At 42.8% G+C, this 20601-nt stretch overlaps 1 protein-coding gene across 1 annotated transcript in view; it reads right to left on the minus strand.

Annotated features, from left to right (window-relative positions):
- The window catches only part of LOC311142671 (prolyl 4-hydroxylase subunit alpha-2-like), a 41737-nt gene extending 33180 nt beyond the window's left edge, over positions 1 to 8557 (minus strand). The window contains exon 1 of the mRNA XM_084178325.1: positions 8458 to 8557. The gene's annotated coding sequence lies outside the window, so the exon portion shown is untranslated. The remainder of the gene's footprint in view (positions 1 to 8457) is intronic.
- Between the last annotated feature and the right edge of the window lie 12044 nt (positions 8558 to 20601).

A 20601-nucleotide genomic window follows, 5' to 3' on the forward strand; every position in this document is an offset into this window, starting at 1 on the left:
GCACAGCTCATTCCACACTGTCTGGACCACTATACCCCTTTCTTCTCCTTAATCCAGCTCTAATTTGGGATTACCACCAACAACAACGTCTGGTAAAATACAGTGTGATATCTAATTGTCAAACAGAGCTCATGAATTTGAAGCATGCTAAAGGTGCTCTCTGGAGAGGGATAAAACTAGCTTAATCAATAACTGTTTGTGTCAAGATTATGACAACGGATGTAAAATTCTTAAATATTTTGACTAGTCCTACATTATGCTTCAAATTGTTTATTACTATGCTATACTTTTGAAAGTGAAACACTGAAAGAGGAGGGCAGAATTGATAGATTTATATGTACAGTATATGCCATCATTTTGCAAATCATAGTTTTTATCAAAATGATGAGTCCAACAACAATTTTGTGATGTTGTGAGCAGAGGGAGAGGAGGAGGAGCAGAGATGGCTTCTAGCTAAAACACTACCTACAGTGGGGAAAAAAGTATTTAGTCAGCCACCAATTGTGCAAGTTCTCCCACTTAAAAAGATGAGAGAGGCCTGTAATTTTCTTCATAGGTACACGTCAACTATGACAGACAAATTGAGAGAAAAAAAATCCAGAAAATCACATTGTAGGATTTTTAATGAATTTATTTGCAGATTATGGTGGAAAATAAGTATTTGGTCACCTACAAACAAGCAAGATTTCTGGCTCTCACAGACCTGTAACTTCTTCTTTAAGAGGCTCCTCTGTCCTCCACTCGTTACCTGTATTAATGGCACCTGTTTGAACTTGTTATCAGTATAAAAGACACCTGTCCACAACCTCAAACAGTCACACTCCAAACTCCACTATGGCCAAGACCAAAGAGCTGTCAAAGGACACCAGAACAAAATTGTAGACCTGCACCAGGCTGGGAAGACTGAATCTGCAATAGGTAAGCAGCTTGGTTTGAAGAAATCAACTGTGGGAGCAATTATTAGGAAATGGAAGACATACAAGACCACTGATAATCTCCCTCGATCTGGGGCTCCACGCAAGATCTCACCCCGTGGGGTCAAAATGATCACAAGAACGGTGAGCAAAAATCCCAGAACCACACGGGGGGACCTAGTGAATGACCTGCAGAGAGCTGGGACCAAAGTAACAAAGCCTACCATCAGTAACACACTACGCCGCCAGGGACTCAAATCCTGCAGTGCCAGACGTGTCCCCCTGCTTAAGCCAGTACATGTCCAGGCCCGTCTGAAGTTTGCTAGAGTGCATTTGGATGATCCAGAAGAGGATTGGGAGAATGTCATATGGTCAGATGAAACCAAAATATAACTTTTTGGTAAAAACTCAACTCGTCGTGTTTGGAGGACAAAGAATGCTGAGTTGCATCCAAAGAACACCATACCTACTGTGAAGCATGGGGGTGGAAAGATCATGCTTTGGGGCTGTTTTTCTGCAAAGGGACCAGGACGACTGATCCGTGTAAAGGAAAGAATGAATGGGGGCATGTATCGTGAGATTTTGAGTGAAAACCTCCTTCCATCAGCAAGGGCATTGAAGATGAAACGTGGCTGGGTCTTTCAGCATGACAATGATCCCAAACACACCGCCCGGGCAATGAAGGAGTGGCTTCATAAGAAGCATTTCAAGGTCCTGGAGTGGCCTAGCCAGTCTCCAGATCTCAACCCCATAGAAAATCTTTGGAGGGAGTTGAAAGTCTGTGTTGCCCAGCGACAGCCCCAAAACATCACTGCTCTAGAGGAGATCTGCATGGAGGAATGGGCCAAAATACCAGCAACAGTGTGTGAAAACCTTGTGAAGACTTACAGAAAACGTTTGACCTGTGTCATTGCCAACAAAGGGTATATAACAAAGTATTGAGAAACTTTTGTTATTGACCAAATACTTATTTTCCACCATAATTTGCAAATAAATTCATAAAAAATCCTACAATGTGATTTTCTGGATTTTTTTTCCTCATTTTGTCTGTCATAGTTGACGTGTACCTATGATGAAAATTACAGGCCTCTCTCATCTTTTTAAGTGGGAGAACTTGCACAATTGGTGGCTGACTAAATACTTTTTTTCCCCACTCTGACTGTGGCAGTCTTTTTCAAATATAACTGATGATAAATGCATTAATTTTTATGTAAAAAGGCAAATAAATGGTGGAATTTGACTAATTCATGATAAATGCAGATATTTGGTTGGAGAGGAGCATACCATTGCTAAATGTTATTTAGCAAAAAACACCCAAACTAGTGGGTAAAGTTCCGTATTACCGAACAGGCACGCAGGGCACCCAACCTCCAGGTTGGGGTCGACCCAGATAGCATATGAACACATCATAAGCAATGGCAATATGTGTAGAATTGTAGGAAATCAGCTTTAAAACTGCAAAATGTTCTCTCACCCTCATGGCAAAATGTGTAGTCCTGCAGTTCTGACCATTGGTATTGCTACTCTTGTAGAAAGGACATAGAGGACAACGTGTGCAGTAGGAGCTTATCCTGGAAAGCATAGTAAAAGTTTCTGACTGAGAAAACAGGAAAAGTTTACTCATCTTACTTAATCTCCTCCATCTGGGGCATGTTCTGCTGCTGGATCTCAGCTGAAATAAGTTCCATGGAAGAGCATCTGGCTTGTACAAGCAATGGTTGTCTAGGGCCAGTCAGATTCCCAATAGGGGGAATCTCTATTTCACAACTCCAATAAGTGAGGAACGGGGTCCAATATGGAAAATAATACACTATCTTTATCTTTGTGGGTGTACTGATAAAAGTGACAATACTACAGTAAGTTTTGCACTAATACAAACAGGTTTATATTAGAGCCCGACCGATATATCGGTTCACCGGTATTATCAGCTGATATTGGCCTTTTACAGCTATCGGTATCGGAAGATAATTCCAACAATAACTGATATTGGATAAATAGGATAAAGAAGGGAATCTCATGCTTATCTGAACACTTACAGACATTCTCATTATGTGTCATTCATTTCACAATGTAAGAAATCAACATTTGAAGCATTTTTATTTTGACAATTGCCGTTTTGGATGGCAATTTATGAGAATTTAGTGCAGAAAAATTACACTTTTTCATTTCCCCGGCGTAAAACAGTATACAGTGCCTTCGGAGAGTATTCAGACCCCTTGACTTTTTCCATATTTTGTTACGTTACAGCCTTATTCTAAAATGGATTAAATAAAACATTTTATTCAGCAATCTACACACAATACCCCATAATGACAAAGCGAAAACAGGTTTTTAGATTTTTTTGCAAATGAATTACAAATATAAAAAACAGAAATACCTTATTTACATACAGTTGAAGTCAGAAGTTTACATACACCTTAGCCAAATACATTTAAACTCAGTTTTTCACAATTCCTGACATTTAATCCTAGTAGAAATTCCCTGTCTTAGGACAGTTAGGATCACCACTTTATTTTAAGAATGTGAAATGTCAGAATAATAGTAGAGAGAATTATTTATTTCAGATTTTATTTATTTCATCACATTCCCAGTGGGTCAGACATTTACATACACTCAATTAGTAATTGGTAGCATTGCCTTTAAATTGTTTAACTCATCCCAAACCATCTCAATTGGGTTGAGGTCGGGGGATTGTGGAGGCCAGGCCATCTGATGCAGCACTCCATCACTCTCCTTCTTGGTCAAATAGCCCTTACACAGCCTGGAGGTGTGTTAGGTCATTGTCCTGTTGAAAAACAAATGATTGTCCCACTAAGCCCAAACCAGATGGGATGGCGTATCACTGCAGAATGCTGTGGTAGCCATGCTGGTTAAGTGTGCCTTGAATTCTAAATAAATCACAGACAGTGTCACCAGCAAAGCACCCCCACACCATAACACCACCTCCTCCATGCTTTACGGTGGGAACTACACATGTAGAGATCATCCGTTCACCCACACCGCTTCTCACAACAACACGGCGGCTTGAACCAAAATTCTCACATTTGGACTCCAGACCAAAGGACATATTTCTACCGGACTAATGTCCATTGCTCGTGTTTCTTGGCCCAAGCAGGTATCTTCTTATTTTTGGTGTCCTTTAGTAGTGGTTTCTTTGCAGCAATTCGACCATGAAGGCCTGATTCACACAGTCCCCTCTGAACAGTTGATGTTGAGATGTGTCTGTTACTTGAACTCCGTGAAGCATTTATTTGGGCTGCAATTTCTGTGGCTGGTAACTCTAATGAACTTATCCTCATGAGAGCCAGTTTCATCATAGCGCTTGATGGTTTTTGCGACTGCACTTGAAGAAACTTTCAAAGTTATTGAAATGTTCCGTGTTGACTGACCTTCATGTCTTAAAGTAATGATGGACTGTCGTTTCTCTTTGCTTATTTGAGCTGTTCTTGCCATAATATGGACTTGGTCTTTTACCAAATAGGGCTATCTTCTGTATACCCCCCTACCTTGTCACAACACAACTGATTGTCTCAAATGCATTAAGGAAAGAAATTCCACAATTTCCACAAATTAACTTTTAACAAGGCACACCTGTTAATTGAAATGCATTCCAGGTGACTACCTCATGAAGCTGGTTGAGAGAATGCCAAGAGTGTGCAAAGCTGTCATCAAGGCAAAGGGTGGCTATTTGAAGAATCTCAATTATAAAATATATTTTGATTTGTTGAACACTTTTTTGGTTACTATATGATTCCATATGTGTTATTTCATAGTTTTGATGTCTTCACTATCATTCTACAATGTAAACATTTTTACAAATAAAGAAAAACCCTTGAATGAGTTGGTTTGTCCAAACCTTTGACTGGTAGTGTAAATGTGTTATTTCCGTTTTTTTATAAATTAGCCAAAATTTCTAAAAACCTGTTTTTGTTTTGTCATTATGGGGTATTGTGTGTAGATTGATGAGATTATATATATTTTTGTGGACATTTTAGAATAAGGCTGTAACGTAACAAAATGTGGAAAAAGTCAAGGGGTCTGAATACTTTCTGAAGGCACTGTATATCGGTATGGTTAAGTTTTGTCCCCCAAAAAAATCGGAATCGGTATCGGACCCCAAAAAAACATATCGGTAGGGCTCTAGTTTATATACCAATCTATCTACTGACTGTATATTTAATTTATTTTTGCTTAACATTGACCAGAGGCTAGGATGAACTCACAGTGAAACTGTTGTTTTGTAAAAGTAGATATTCTCTAATTCTCTAAACACACACACCCTCCCCAGGCTGAGAACATGCTGAGACAACCCACCCAAACCTAAGACTTTACCTTTCCAGATATCAGTCATATCCTAATGTTAACTCATTCCTCACAACACACTGCTAGAACATACATCCCACAACACCTTTCACCTCAGGAGCAATGTTCCCTTTAAAACAATTGGGCGCTGAGCAAATTTCAGGTCTGCTGAGCGCAAACTTCAACGTTGTGAAAATTCTGTGCAACTTCCAGCGTGCATTTACTGTGAACACTGAGGCTGTACCCGCTTTAAGTTACAGTTTCAGACAGTGGTCAAGTAGGCTACTGTGTGGGTGATGATAATGTAGACCTACCAGAGTGGCCTACCATCAAAAACAATGGAGAAAATGCATCCCATAACATGGAAATAGCTGTTCTATCATTCAGCCTAAAGCAGCAGCCAACGTGTGGTGTTCAATGTAGGTCTACATTCCATGAGACTGAAAAAAACATGCAGGGCTTGACATTAACCTGTTTATCCACTTGTCCTTCAGACAAGGAGGTGACTGAAAATGTTGTTATATTGTTTGATGCAAGAAACCTCTTCACAAAATAAAATGCATTATTATTCTCATGCCATTATTACAGAGAATCAGACAAATTATGCTAGCCTGCCAATTGGCTACTTAGCTTATTCAAGCCTGTCTCAAAATACAACACTGCCCCTTAAAGACAAAAAAAAGCTCTTCACCCTACTTGCTTTTCAAAGAAATGTACACTTTTTGTGCTCTTCTAAGAAGCAACCACTCCCCCATTGCTGACCACAAATGATATATAACTGGGCTAATAACTCACAAACTAGCAAAGGATATGAACAAATGTGCACACATGGCTTCATGCAGCTCTCGCTTTGATCTCAAAACAAGCGCATCTACTCACGACAGCTCAAGCTGTTAACACAGTCCAGTTGAAAGTGAAAGGCACAGATCCATATATGGCAATGGTCTATTTGCATATAGGCCTACTGCAGCTCTAATTGGTTATGGCGCACCGGTCTGTGTTGAGTACGGGCCTGAGTCGTGCCTGTCAATGCAATAGAATCCTACTCCGATGCGTTGTGCCTCTAACAAAATATCTTGCATAGTTAGTTTTGCATACTAAGTCTCGCATAGTTGTTTTGGTACGTTGCATTGAAAGTGGCTAATATTGCGTTGATTCGATCACAATTCCCCCAGTAAAGGGAAACTTTGATAGTGTTAACTAATGGTGAAAACTTCTGCACTTGACATGAGGAGCCTCGGTCAAGCGGGGCTCGTCTCCTTTGAATATCAGTCTTTTGACATTCGGTTGATCCGCTTGACGGGAGCGGACCCTTTTCCGGCTTACAGACTGGCCGTCACTCTAGAAAGTTGAGTGAAGTTAAATGTTGTGCTTCTCTGCACGGGCTGATAATTATTCTGGGCGGCAGTCCACAGGGACATGCGCGCCCCCGTGCAGCTTAGAGAGAACATTGCTCAGGAGGTCAGCCCGCTCACTCCCTTCCATCTCTGCAGCACACTGGTCAAAAATGTTTTCTAGGTGTTACTTGAGTTTAAAAGAGGAGATGTGTCCGAGAACAGAGCTCTGAACCATTCCAGAGCAGTGAGCAATGAGCACATTGGCTAGTGAGTGACCTCTCCAGTATGTATGATGAGCTGAGATCCAGTAAGTTTGATAAGGGCCCAGAGTTGACACAAGGTCAGGGCTAAGTGACCAAGATCCTCAATACAGTCCAGGTCTTACTGTAACTGTTGTTTTTTGTCAGCCTGAGCAACCTTTGACGTGAGCTCCACAATGAACTGTAAAGCATCCAATCAAGGACATAGCAACACTGTCCAGCATCCAGCCTCATGATGTCACTGCTAGCTCACCTCTATTTAGGCATTCCTCTGGATATCTGTTTATACAGTTTGACTCAAGCAGTGCAGGCACTCATTACACACATTTGATCTAGCACCAAGCTCCCTCCTGATTGTGTACACATATGGGCTCAAATAATTCCTTTCCTTGAAAGACATGTCCAGTGTTGTATTGCAGTCACATTCACAAACAGTTACACCACACACACACACACACACAAGTACGTACGCGCACACACACTCACACACGCACACTCACACAAGTAATGCTGAATCTAAACAGAATATTGAGATATAAACCTACATTGTAGTAGAGTAGAGTCTCTGTACACAGATAATGACATTGCAGATGAGAAATGTCCCTCGCAAGTTTCTTCCCTCAATGAAATCGAATTTGTTTCTGGGGAATTATGACTTTGTTCCTTCCTCTTATTTGAGCAGTTTTCTCTGACTGTAGGCCTATAGAGGAGTAAATCATGTTAATGATGACTTTACTGAGTCTGATGGATTACAGTGCAGAGAGGGTTCAATTCAGTCTGAAAATGTGTATACAAACTCAAACTGGTTGTTTTGGGATGCTTGCTTCTTAGTTTTCTCAGTTCTGTAACCTGCATGGCTGCTTGCCATACCTGCAGCCAGATTGCACAAAGATGATCAACAAGTGTACTAAAAGTAAGGTGTTCCACTTAGGACAATATCAAATATTCACTGTAGTACTGTTATAACTAGGCTACTTAGACTATTGTGGATCTTTCTATTGTTTCCCTGTTAAACTGATCAATTAGATACGTGTATATGTGATTCACGGATCAAAGTAAAGTATCCAATACCCCACCCCAGCATAAGGACAGAAATAACCCAGACCGGCTGTCTCTACGTCTGGAAATCACATCTTCTTGCTACTTCACGCAGTTACAATGCCAGTGACGTCAGCCAAGACACCGACTTTTCTAGAAATCCCCGTCATTGGAACACTTCTGGGTCTCGTGAATGTAAGTTGCTTTGAAATGTATGTATATATATATATATATATATATGCTTTATGTTGAGAGAAAGGTGAATGCATATGTTGTGTTATAAATACCAATAACCTGAAGTTATAATGGCATTCTGTAATATTGGCTAAAACGTTCAAAACTTTCAAAACTTTCTCTGAAAGAACAACAAGGCACGTAAAGCTAACGAATGCGCAAAAACGAGCTGTTCACGATTTCATTAAATAATTAATCTCAGGTTTAGCATCAAGAATGTCCCATAAAACGGGGCAGTTGTTATTGACAACCATACACAGCATGTTAAAGGAATAACATGATGCGCGCCTCTGTGTGCATATTACATATTAGATCAAGGAAGATATCATGACAGTATGGATCTGGAACATTAAAATGTATATGAAATCTTACCTTTTCTTTCCCTTGTAATTGTAAAACTATCCTACACCTTTAACGGCATGAGAACATCTATTCAAGACCGCCCGGGGTAAGTGATTAGCACTAGTATTCTGCCAGCAGCACAAACGATGACGTCGCTTTTGTATGGTAGTGAGAAAACGTTCAAAAATAAAGGTCGCATTTCAAAACATTGCAATGTGGATAACTAATTCAGATGATATTGAATTATAATCCATTTTAATACATTTTAATTATGGCCACAGTCTATTACAGTGTATTGCATTGGGGGATATGGAGGGGGTGGAGAACGAAGTGCTGCTGGGTTTGTATGACACAGGCCCCCTACCACATTTGGTTAGTAGGGACCCTACTTAGTATTTCCCACCGTACTTTAGCTGAGACAGGTAGAAAGGTTTCTCTTTACAAGCCAATAAACATCCCATAGTGGGTGGAGTAAGGAGTCACCAGTACTCTGTATTAAACCCATTGCCCAGCACAAGATACCCATTTAAGTTTTGCAGACTCTATTGAGTAATTCAAATAACATATATTTGTATTTTATTACAAGTGTATTTCTTTAAATATAGACTATACAATAGCTTTCAACATACCAGTATTTGTGTAAATGTTGAAAAGAAATGCTGGTATAAATAATACAATATGGAAAATGAAATACGTCAATTTATCCTTTTATTTTTTCAAAGGTGTTTGCATTGCTGTGAAAAACAGTTTTACTACACTAGAGTGTAGTTTTTTTTTATATATATTCCAAAGTTTAGCATGTCTTTGCAGGGGGACTCTTATTTTGTATTATCTTTTTCATAATCCGCGATCGTGCTGCTAGTTTAATATCCTGCTGCCAAGGAGAACGGTAACGTGACTAGCAGAGATTTTTTTCCCTGCCACGTACAGAACCTCCTCTCATCCGCAGTGGTCAAAGACCTCCTACAACATGCGCATTTTATTCTGGGACCCCTTCAGCCCCACCGGTGGTCGTTGCATTACATCTGACTCGTATAGTTGGCTACTGATGCCAAACCATAATAGAAGGGCTGTGAATACCATGGCGCACTTAATGGTAGGAAGGTCCTTATTACCAAAGCTATACGTTATAAAAAGATAGCCTACCTAGTGCACAAAATGACACCAGCTGTGGAATGGTCCACATTCCTTATTGTAGGCTACTTGCCTGCACATTTCCGAAGCCAGCTAAACTCGAATGTTATGTAAATAATGAGCTGATTCGAGCCGTTGGACACGTCTTGGAAGAGAAAATACATGTTGGGATATAGACTAGGCTACACATGCAACCAAAATGTATACTGCCGTCTGGACTGAAGGTAATTACGGTAATATAACACATGCCCATCTGCACGTTTACACAGTCCAGTTTTTTGTTCTTCTATGGCAGTAAAGTTCTACATCATTCTGGAAACTCAAACATTCCACCAGAACTCCTGTTTCAACCTACCTAGTTTGCATTGTAGCCCTATAAAGTGGCAGTCTTTTAAGTCATTTGGTTATTCATGATTAATTGCTGACCACTCAGTAATGAACTGATTCCGATTGTGAGGTCAGTTTTGTGCATGCAGCCACAGCCTGTATGCCTACAAGCCACAAGTCTATTGATCAAAAAAGATCAAACCATAAAGGAAAATGCAACGCTGTTGCATATAATCTGCCTAACTATAAACTGTTTACAAACTAGTAGACTGTTTGCAAACTCACTATATTGACATTAGGCCTTATACATTAGTAAATAGTAGGTCTATATGTTTATATTTATTCCAAGAACCTGTAATCATTCACTAATTTGAGCAATAGCCCTACTTATATATGTTTACTTAATTAATTAACTACATTATGTGTGGCACAGCGGTCTAAGGCACTGCATCGCAGTGCTAGAGGCGTCACTACAGACCTGGGTTCGATCCCAGGCTGTGTCACAACCGGCAGTGATCGTGAGTCCCATAGGGCGGTGCACAATTGGCCCAGCGTCGTCCGGGTAAGGGAGGGTTGGCTGGGGGGGATTTACTTGTCTCATCGACTCTAGCGACTAATTGTGGTGGGCCGGGCGCCTGCAGGCTGACCTCGGTCGTCAGTTGAACGGTGTTTCCTCCGACACATTGGTGCGGGTGGGTGTTAAGAAGCGTGGTTTGGTGGGTCATGTTTCGGAAGACGCATGATTCAACCTTCGCCTCCCGAGCCCGTTGGGGAGTTGCAGCGATCTAAAAAAACAACAAAAAAACATTAACTTTTGACCACGACTGTAGTTTTGAGAATGACACAAGTATTGGTCTTCACAAAGTTTGCTGCTTCAGTGTTATGAGATATTTTTGTCAGATGTTACTATGGTATACTGAAGTATAATTACAAGCATTCCATAAGTGTCAAAGGCTTTTATTGACAATTACATTAAGTTTATGCAAAGAGTCAATATTTGCAGTGTTGATCCTTCTTTTTCAAGACCTCTGCAATCCGCCCTGGCATGCTGTCAATTAACTTCTGGGTCACATCCTGACTGATGGCAGCCCATTCTTGCATAATCAATGCTTGGAGTTTGTCAGAATTTGTGGGTTTTTATTTGTCCACCCGCCTCTTGAGGATTGACCACAAGTTCTCAATGGGATTAAGGTCTGGGGAGTTTCCTGGCCATGGACCCAAGATTTCAATGTTTTGTTCCCCGAGCCACTTAGTTATCACTTTTGCCTTATGGCAAGGTGCTCCATCATGCTGGAAAAGGCATTGGTCGTCACCAAACTGTTCTTGGATGGTTGGGAGAAGTTGCTCTCGGAGGATGTGTTGGTACCATTCTTTATTCATGGCTGTGTTCTTAGGCAAAATTGTGAGTGAGACCACTCCCTTGGCTGAGAAGCAACCCCACACATTAATGGTCTCAGGATGCTTTACTGTTGGCATGACACAGGACTGATGGTAGTGCTCACACAAGGTGTTTTCCGGATGACCGGCCTGGCGACGCGCACCACTGGCTTGGTGCGGGGAGCAGGAACAGGCCGGACCGGGCTGGCGACGCGCACCACTGGCTTGGTGCGGGGAGCAGGAACAGGCCGGACCGGGCTGACGACGCGCACCACAGGCTTGGTGCGGGGAGCAGGAACAGGTCGGACCGGGCTGACGACGCGCACCACTGGCTTAGTGCGGGGAGCAGGAACAGGCCGGACCGGGCTGACGACGCGCACCACAGGCTTGGTGCGGGGGACAGGAACAGGTCGGGCAAGACTGGGAACACACACCACTGGCCTTGTACGGGAATCAGGAACGGGCCGGACCGGACTGGTGACACACACCACTTGCTTGGTGCGAGGAGCGGGACTGGGTTTCCTCATAAACCTCCGCTCCCTCTGCTGCCTAACCAGTTCCTCTCGCCGTGCCTCTACACTCTCCTTCTCCCTCGTGACCAATAGCCCCCGTAACCTGGTGGCCTCCTCTACTAGTCCGCCGATTCGCCCTGTAGCTGCCTCCAGCAGCCCCGTCGTCCACGCCGTGTGCCCCCCCCAAAAAATGTCTTGGGGTTGCCTCTCGCGTGTCCGTCGTCGGCACGGTTGGCGCCGTTTTTCCTCTCCTGCCTGGGCCCTCTGCCCGCGAATATCTCCTCCCATGACCACCATTCGCCCACCTGAGCCATCGCCCTCTTCTCCTCCTGGGCACGCTGCTTGGTCCTCTGGTGGTGAGATCTTCTGTCACGATCGTTGACTGATGAAGAGACGGACCAAGGCGCAGCGTGATAAGCGTACATTCTTTATTTAGTACACACACGAACCAAAACAACAAATGAAACGATACGTGAAGTCCTAGGTTATACACAAAACCTTACGGAACAAGATCCCACAACCTAACATGCCAAAAGGCTGCCTAAGTATGGTCCCCAATCAGAGACAACGAGATACAGCTGCCTCTGATTGGGAACCACCCTGGCCAACATAGATCCACACGATCTAGAAACTAAAACATAGAAAATGTAACAGAAACTCCACACCCTGGCTCAACATAAAGAGTCCCCAGAGCCAGAGCGTGACACTGATGCCATTTGCAAATTCTGCAGAGAAGATATATGCCTTTTTTTGTTGTTATTGCATTGGTCCCTAAACGTCTTTCCTCCGCGAAAAAAGCAGAGATCACAGAGAACTTTACCGATGTCAACTAGATTGAAGCATTCATTCTATCGATTTATGACATTATTCTGGTGAGCAAGGGTTTATTTAGTCTTCTGGGGCAACGTATAATGACGGAAGATTAGCTGCATGTATCTAATTATAGACAAGTTGAGTAACAAATATCCTACCAAAATGTCGGACGTTATAAGCAAAAACAAACCCCCCTCAAAAAAGTTTTTTCCTGCACCCCCTGTCAAAAAATCGTTCCGCCGTCTCTGACTGTAGCCTACAGCGCATTTTCTATATTAGCGGGTTAGGGTTGGGTGCGGGCCTCAGATTTTCTCTTTAACACATATAGTCAGGCGGTTGCGGATGGGTTGTTAGAAACTGTGGGCGGGTGCGGGTGAACAAACTGCTGACCCGCGCACCACTAGTGTGTGTGTGTGTATGTATGTGTGTTGGAGTGTCAGTGTACGTATGTCTAAGTGTGTGGGTAGAGTCCAGTGAGTGTGCACAGAGTCAGTGTAAGAGAGTAAGTACAACAAACGGTCAATGCAGTAGTCCGGGTAGCCATTCCATTAACTGTTCAACAGTCTTATGGCTTGGGGGTAGAAGCTGTTCAGGTGCCTTTTGGTCCGGACTTGCCATGCAGTAGCAGAGTGAACAGTCTATGGCTTGGGTTGCTGGTATAGAGGTCCTGGATGGCAGGGAGCTCGGCCCAAGTGATGTACTGGGTCGTCCGCATCACCCTCTGTAGGGCCTTGCGGTAAGCTCCTTTGTCATGCTGACGTTGAGAGAGAGGTTCTTGTCCTGGCATCACACTGCCAGGTCTCTGACCTCTTCCCTGTATGCTGTCTCAAACTTGATGATGGTGTTGGACAGAGCATGTGAGCGGAGTGGAGCGGGAGCGAGCGGGGAGCGCGAGCGGCCGGATTTTGGACAGAGCGCAGAGCGGCATTTTTAAATGGACGGAGCGTCGCCCTATGTCCCGCTCCAATTTCGCTCCGCTCACACAACGAGTCTGAAGCATGCTCAAGCCTGACCCAGAATCCATCTGTGTCTTGCACAGTCATCAACAGTAGACTATTTTCAGTCAGAACTCGGCTCAATAATGGAGTTCACCAAGTACTTCAAAAAGGAAAATGAGAAGTCATACAGGTGTACTATTAATATAAAACTAACTAACAATGATAATGTGGTTCAAGAAAAAGAATGTGGTGACATCGTTTCAGTCAGTAAAGATTCATTTTGGAATCTAAAAAGACACATCTCTCGAAAACACGAAAGTGTGCTACGAGAAACATGCTGCGAAGAAAGCAAAAGGTTAGCAAGTTGAATAGGGTAACTTGAAACAAAAGTGTAAAGTAAATATAGCCTAATATTCAAACAAATTCGTTTTGTCATTCAAAGTAGGCCTAATATATGGTTCGTTTAATTTAATTTGTGTCGTCCATGAATTTGTATTTTATAGAGCTAGAGGAGCAGCAGCAGCAACAAGAGAAAAGGGTTGAGGAATTCAAAAGTTTATTCACTGCACACAAAGGCCCAACCATAACAAGGGAGAGAAAAAGAGAGCTGGATGTAGCATTTAAAGAAAATGATTTACATGGACTATGAACCGCTGAGTAAAGGAGAACGCGAAGGGATGCAACACTTCGCCAGCGCAGCTCAACCGGGCTACACCCCCCCCCCCCCCCCCCCCCCCCATGCTACAACACCGTACGGGACACATTCATGCCACATGCCCTGGAAGAGATGGAAGCCAAACTGCAAGACCTACTGCAAAATGGTGATGGGCTCGTTCAGTCAGTGGACATTTGGACCAGTAGAAGAGGGCACAGCTTCCTTGGCATCGTGGCCAGTTTCATTGATGGGACGTTCCGGGGGCACACGGTTTTGTTGGGCTGTGAGCACATACAGGGGCACCATACCGCAGATCGTATTTACCAAAAGTATGAAAGTGTACTGAAATATTGGAACGTGCAACGACGTGTGATTCGGGTCATCACTGACAGTGCCAGCAACATGATCAAGGCATTTAACCTCCTCCCTGGCACTGAAGAGGAGGCGGAGGGTGAAGTGACCGCGGATGCCAGCAGCAGTGCAGAACATGAAGAGGAGGATGAGGGACCACCTGCGCCCTCGCAAGTCCATGTGGAAGTGATAACCTCTAATGTAGAAACTATGATAAATCTGTACTTTACTGTGTTAAATTTACATCTGAGATGCCCCATTCACATGCTTCAGCTGGCGATCAAAAATGCCATTAATGAGCACGACAACATTAATAGGCTGTTAGTGAAAGTTGGGCACCTGGTGAAAAGTGTACGCAAGAGCACCCTGAACACAGAGGAAACCGACCAATTAGGTGTCCGCCCCACAAATGCCTGCGCCACTTGATGGATCACTTGATTCAGTCGTTCATCCGGTTATTCCAAAAAGAACTGTTATGGCAAAACAAACTCAAGTCTAATGTTGCTAACATCACCCTGAATCAAGTACGGCAGCTGACGCACCTTTTCAGTGTGCTGACACCACTGGCAGACCTCACAGACAAAATGCAGAAGGAGCTGGGGAACCTGAGGATGATCCTCCCTGCTGTCACATAAATCAAATCCCTGCTCACCGATGACACTCACGCTGCACTTTCAATGGGCATCGCTGCTTTTGCAGAATCATTGGCTAACAATGTGTCAATTCGCTATGGAATATACTATACTGATAAACATCTCATTTTAGCATCAGTGTTAGATCCCCGTTTCAAGACAGAATGGATAATCCGAGATGACTCTGTATGCAACAAACTCGGGGAGATCTGCAACCTCCTCATAAAAGAAGCTGAGGAAATTAACGCTCCCAGCGGGACACCCGAGACAGACACCCCACCCGCCGCTGACCTGAATCCCGAGCCTGAACCAAAAAGAGCTTGCCTGTTCGGGTCATACTTCAGTGAGCAGCTACTCATAACCGGAGACGCCAAAGGTGAAGTCGAAAATTACCTCTCATCCCCGAGACAGAACCCGGACACAGATGTTATTCGATTTTGGAAAGAAAACTCCACGTCTTTTCCCCGCCTGGCTAAAGTAGCTTGCATTGTGTTCAGCATCCCAAGCAGGTCTGCGAGCGCAGAGAGGGTTTTCTCCGCTGCTGGCCTGCTGTCAAGAAACCACCGCATGAGTCTGAAGCCTCAGACATTGGTCAAACTTGTGTTCTTGAAGGTGAACTCAAAAGAACTGTAGATAAGGAAAGCAATTCATTTTTTTTTTTTTTTGTTTGACAATGGATACAAGCCAATTTTAATTTTAATCCACGTGCAAGCTGCGCAAAAGTTCAGTTATCAGAATTTTGGCCTAATAGTTAATTTACTTTTAAAACTTTGATGTATAGCCTGTATATTTTTATTTATGTAATTAGGCCCATTGATTCGTTTAATTTTACAGGATTTTTTGTGTATATTCCTTCTTACATAGGCTAGGCCTAATTTGTAATTTGAAATAAAACATTTATATTTGGAAAATGTTGTCGTTGCTCTTTAGTTCTTTGGGAGGTAAGGCTGTGGTTTAAGCTAAAAGTGAAATACATGCAGATTTTCTTCCTTTTTTGGAGCGAGCGAGGGGGCGATTTGAGTGGAGCGCGATGCAAACTTCGTTGAGCGCTGAGCGATAATGAGCGGACTGGCCTGAAGTGGCTTTGAGCGGGGGGAGCGGAGGGGTGAACAGCTCCGTGAGCGAGGAGCTGAGATTCTCACCGCTCCACTCCGCTCATATGCTCTGGTGTTGGAGTCGTGCGTGGCCACACAGTTGTGGGTTAACAGGGAGTATAGGAGGGGACTATGCACACACCCCTGAGGGTCCACCGTGTTGATGGTCAGTGTGGCATATGTGTTGTTATCTACCCTCACCACCTGGAGACGGCCCGTCAGGAAGTCCAGGAAGTCCAGGATCCAGTTGCAGAGAGAAGTGTGCAGTCCCAGGGTCCCGAGCTTGGTGATGAGCTTGAAGGGCACTATGGTGTTGAATGATGAGCTACAGTCAATGAACAGCATTCTTACATAGGTATTCCTCTTGTCAAGGTGGGAGAGAGCAGTGTGGAGTGCAATAGAGATTGCGTCATATGTGGATCTGTTGGGGCAGTATGTGAATTGGAGTGGGTCCAGGGTGTCTGGGATGATGGTGTTGATGTGTGCCATGACCAGCCTTTCAAAGCATTTCATTGGTTACAGATGTGTTTAGACAGGTTACCTTTGAGTTCTTAGGAGCAGGGACAATGGTGGTCTGCTTGAAACATTTGGGATTACAGACTGGTTTATATAAGTACATTTTGTAACAGCCTAAACATTATGAAACTTCTATTCAATCAAATAATCCTCAAGTAAATCGACACTCTCATAGACCTCCGCACAAAAAGGGCTTATCTCACATGGACAGATTTTGGGGTGGAGTAAATCTTCTCTCTTTGCCTCTTCCTCTCTGGAGAAATACATTATCTCTGTGAAACTGTGTCCAGTAGATGTCCCTCTGCTTCCTCTGAATGCAGCCTCCTCTGCTGGGTTGTATTCCAGCAGAGGGCATAGTGTGTTCAGCACCGGCTCAACAGGAGAATAGGGGCCTCTATACAGGTATCCTAATAGGCTACTACCATTGATTATCAGCTTTATCTTATTATTACATATCGTATCATTGTAATAACATTGTAGATACTATGGTCAGCAGATGTCACCCTCTACAGAACTTTCTGAACACCATCATATGGCAATGGAGTAAAGCTTTCCATCATAGAATTGGTTTATGACGTAGGCTATAATATATATAATATACACTACCAGTCAAAAGTTTGGACACACCTACTCATTCAAGGTTGTTTTGTTTTTTTAAACTCTTTTTTACATTGTAGAATAATAGTGAAGACATCAAAACTATGAAATAACACATATGGAATAATGTAGTAACCAAACAATTGTTAAACAAATTAAAATATATTTTATATTTTGAGATTCTTCAAATAGCCAACCTTTGCCTTGATGACAGCTTTGCACACTCTTGGAATTCTCTCAACCAGCTTCAGGAGGTAGTCACCTGGAACGCATTTCAATTAACAGGTGTGCCTTCTTAAAAGTTAATTTGTGGAATTTCTTTCCTTTTTAATGCGTTTGAGCCAATCAGTTGTGTTGTGACAAGGTAGGGGGGGTATACAGAAGATAGCCCTATTTGGTAAAAGACCAAGTCCATATTATGGCAAGAACAGATCAAATAAGCAAAGAGAAATGACAGTCCATCATTACATTAAGACATGAAGGTCAGTCAATCAATTTCAAGAACTTTTAACGTTTCTTCAAGTGCAGTCGCAAAAACCATCAAGTGCTATGATGAAACTGGCTCTCATGAGCACCGCCACAGGAATGGAAGACCCAGAGTTTCCTCTGCTGCAGAGGATAAGTTCATTAGAGTTACCAGCCTCAGAAATTGCAGCCCAAATAAATGCTTCACAGAGTTCAGGTCACAGACACATCTCAACATCAACTGTTCAGAGGAGACTGTGTGAATCAGCCCTTCATGGTCGAATTGTTGCAAAGAAACCACTACTAAAGGACACCAATAAGAAGAAGATACCTGCTTGGGCCAAGAAACATGAGCAATGGACATTAGACCGGTGGAAATGTGTCCTTTGGTCTGGAGTCCAAATTGGAGATTTTTGGTTCCAACCGCAGTGTCTTTGTGAGACGAGGTGTGGGTGAACGGATGATCTCCGCATGTGTAGTTGCCACTGTAAAGTATGGAGGAGGAGGTGTTATAGTGTGGGGGTGCTTTGCTGTTGACACTGTCTGTGATTTATTTAGAATTCAAGGCACACTTAACCAGCATGGCTACCACAGCATTCTGCTGCGATACGCCATCCCATCTGGTTTGGGCTTAGTGGGACTATCATTTGTTTTTCAACAGGACAATGACCCAACACACCTCCAGGCTGTGTAAGGGCTATTTTACCAAGAAGGAGAGTGATGGAGTGCTGCATCAGATTACCTGGCCTCCACAATCCCTGGACCTCAATTTAATTGAGATGGTTTGGGATGAGTCGAACTGCAGAGTGAAGGAAAAGCAGCCAACAAGTGCTCAGCATATGTGGGAACTCCTTCAAGACTGTTGGAAAAGCATTCCAGGTGAAGCTGGTTGAGAGAATGGCAAGAGTGTGCAAAGCTGTCATTTTGGACTCCAGACCAAAGGACACATTTCCATCGGTCTAATGTCTATTGCTCGGGTTTCTCTTGGCCCAAGCAAGTATCTTCTTCTTATTGGCGTCCTTTAGTAGTGGTTTCTTTGCAGCAATTCGACCATGAAGACCTGATTCACACAGTCTCCTCTGAACAGTTGATGTTGAGATTTGAGACTCTGTGAAGCATTTATTTGGGCTGCAATTTCTGAGGTGCAGTTAACTCTAATGAACTTATCCTCTGCAGCAGAGGTAACTCTGGGTCTTCCATTCCTGTGGCGATGCTCATGAGAGCCAGTTTCATCATAGCGCTTGATGTTTTTTGCGACTGCACTTGAAGAAACTTTCAAAGTTCTTGACATTTTCTTCATGTCTTAAAGTAATGATGGACTGTCATTTTTCTTTGCTTATTTGAGCTGTTCTTGTATTGACTTTGTCTTTTACCAAATAGGGCTATCTTCTGTACCCCAAATTAACTTTTAACAAGGCACACCTGTTAATTGAAATGTATTCCAGGTGACTACCTCATGAAGCTGGTTGAGAGAAATCCAAGACTGCGCAAAGCTGTCATCAAGGCAAAGTGTGGCTTTTTGAAGAATCTGAAATATACAATATATTTTGATTAGTTTAAATTTTTTTGGGTTACTACATGATTCCATGTGTTATTTCATAGTTAGGATGTCTTCACTATTATTCTACAATGTAGAAAATAGTAAAAATAAAGAAAAACCCTTGAATGAGTAGGTGTGTCCAAACTTTTGACTGGTAGTGTGTGTATATATATATATATATATATATATATATATATATATATATATATATATATTACTATAGGAAGATATACAATATGTAGAGATTAGAGATTGTAGAATGTGTATAGTGTGTCCCATCCTCTGACACTGATGACGATGCACTAAATATGTTGGTGGCTTTGTCTACTCGGGCATCAGGTAGCAGAGTATTGTGCATATGGTGACAGAATTGCTTGAAAAAACAACATCCCTTCTACCCATTTACTTAAGTTAACTCTAATCAATTCTTATCAGTCGAACTGAAGGTACTGTACTTGAAGGTGTACCTCTACTACTGGCTTCCAGAACACAGAACATGACAGAAACAAAAGGCAGGGAACAGGAGATTTAGGCTGGGGGAATTAGTGTGTCCAGCCGCCCAGCCAATGAATGACTCATGTGCGATCTCTTAACGAGAGGGATCAGGTTACAAGCTGTGTCAGTCATTACAGCTCTTTCTCCCACAATAGAACTAATAGTCTTTTTCTTGACGTTGAGCTGGTAGATCCTTTCAATCAATTGGTGACATCACTCTTTGGCAGAGAAATGAAGTAAGATTTTTGTGATTGCGTTTATATAGTGAGCAGGCTTTTATGATCCTGGTGCTATATCTGGAGTACTTAAGCGCTATTTGTGTGTGTGTGTGTGTGTGTCGCTTGAGTACGCACCCATGCAAATCTGTTTGTGTGTGTGTGTCACTTGAGTAACGGCCCTGTCACTCAAGCATCCCTTACTGTTTAACATATCACTAAGTTATGGCTTCACTAATATTGACTCAGTTCTTTCTTGAAAGGATAAGTAGTTAAACCAGATGGACAAGCAGGTTGCCACCCATTACAGTGGTGAAATACGGGTGAAAACAAGGAAGAGGCTTTTCCTTACACCAAAATAACCACTGAGCACTGACCCAGGTCAGTAGGGAGTAGCTCTCAGAACCAAGCTCCTGATTCAAGGGCCTCTAATGAAAGTGTTCTGTAGATCCTATCTGGTTTATAGTGGCAAAGACAAGAGGCAAGGGACCCAAGAATAAGACAAACATGCGG

This window comes from Coregonus lavaretus (genome assembly GCF_964263955.1).
Source record: "Coregonus lavaretus genome assembly, chromosome: 15".
NCBI lineage: Eukaryota > Metazoa > Chordata > Actinopteri > Salmoniformes > Salmonidae > Coregonus > Coregonus lavaretus.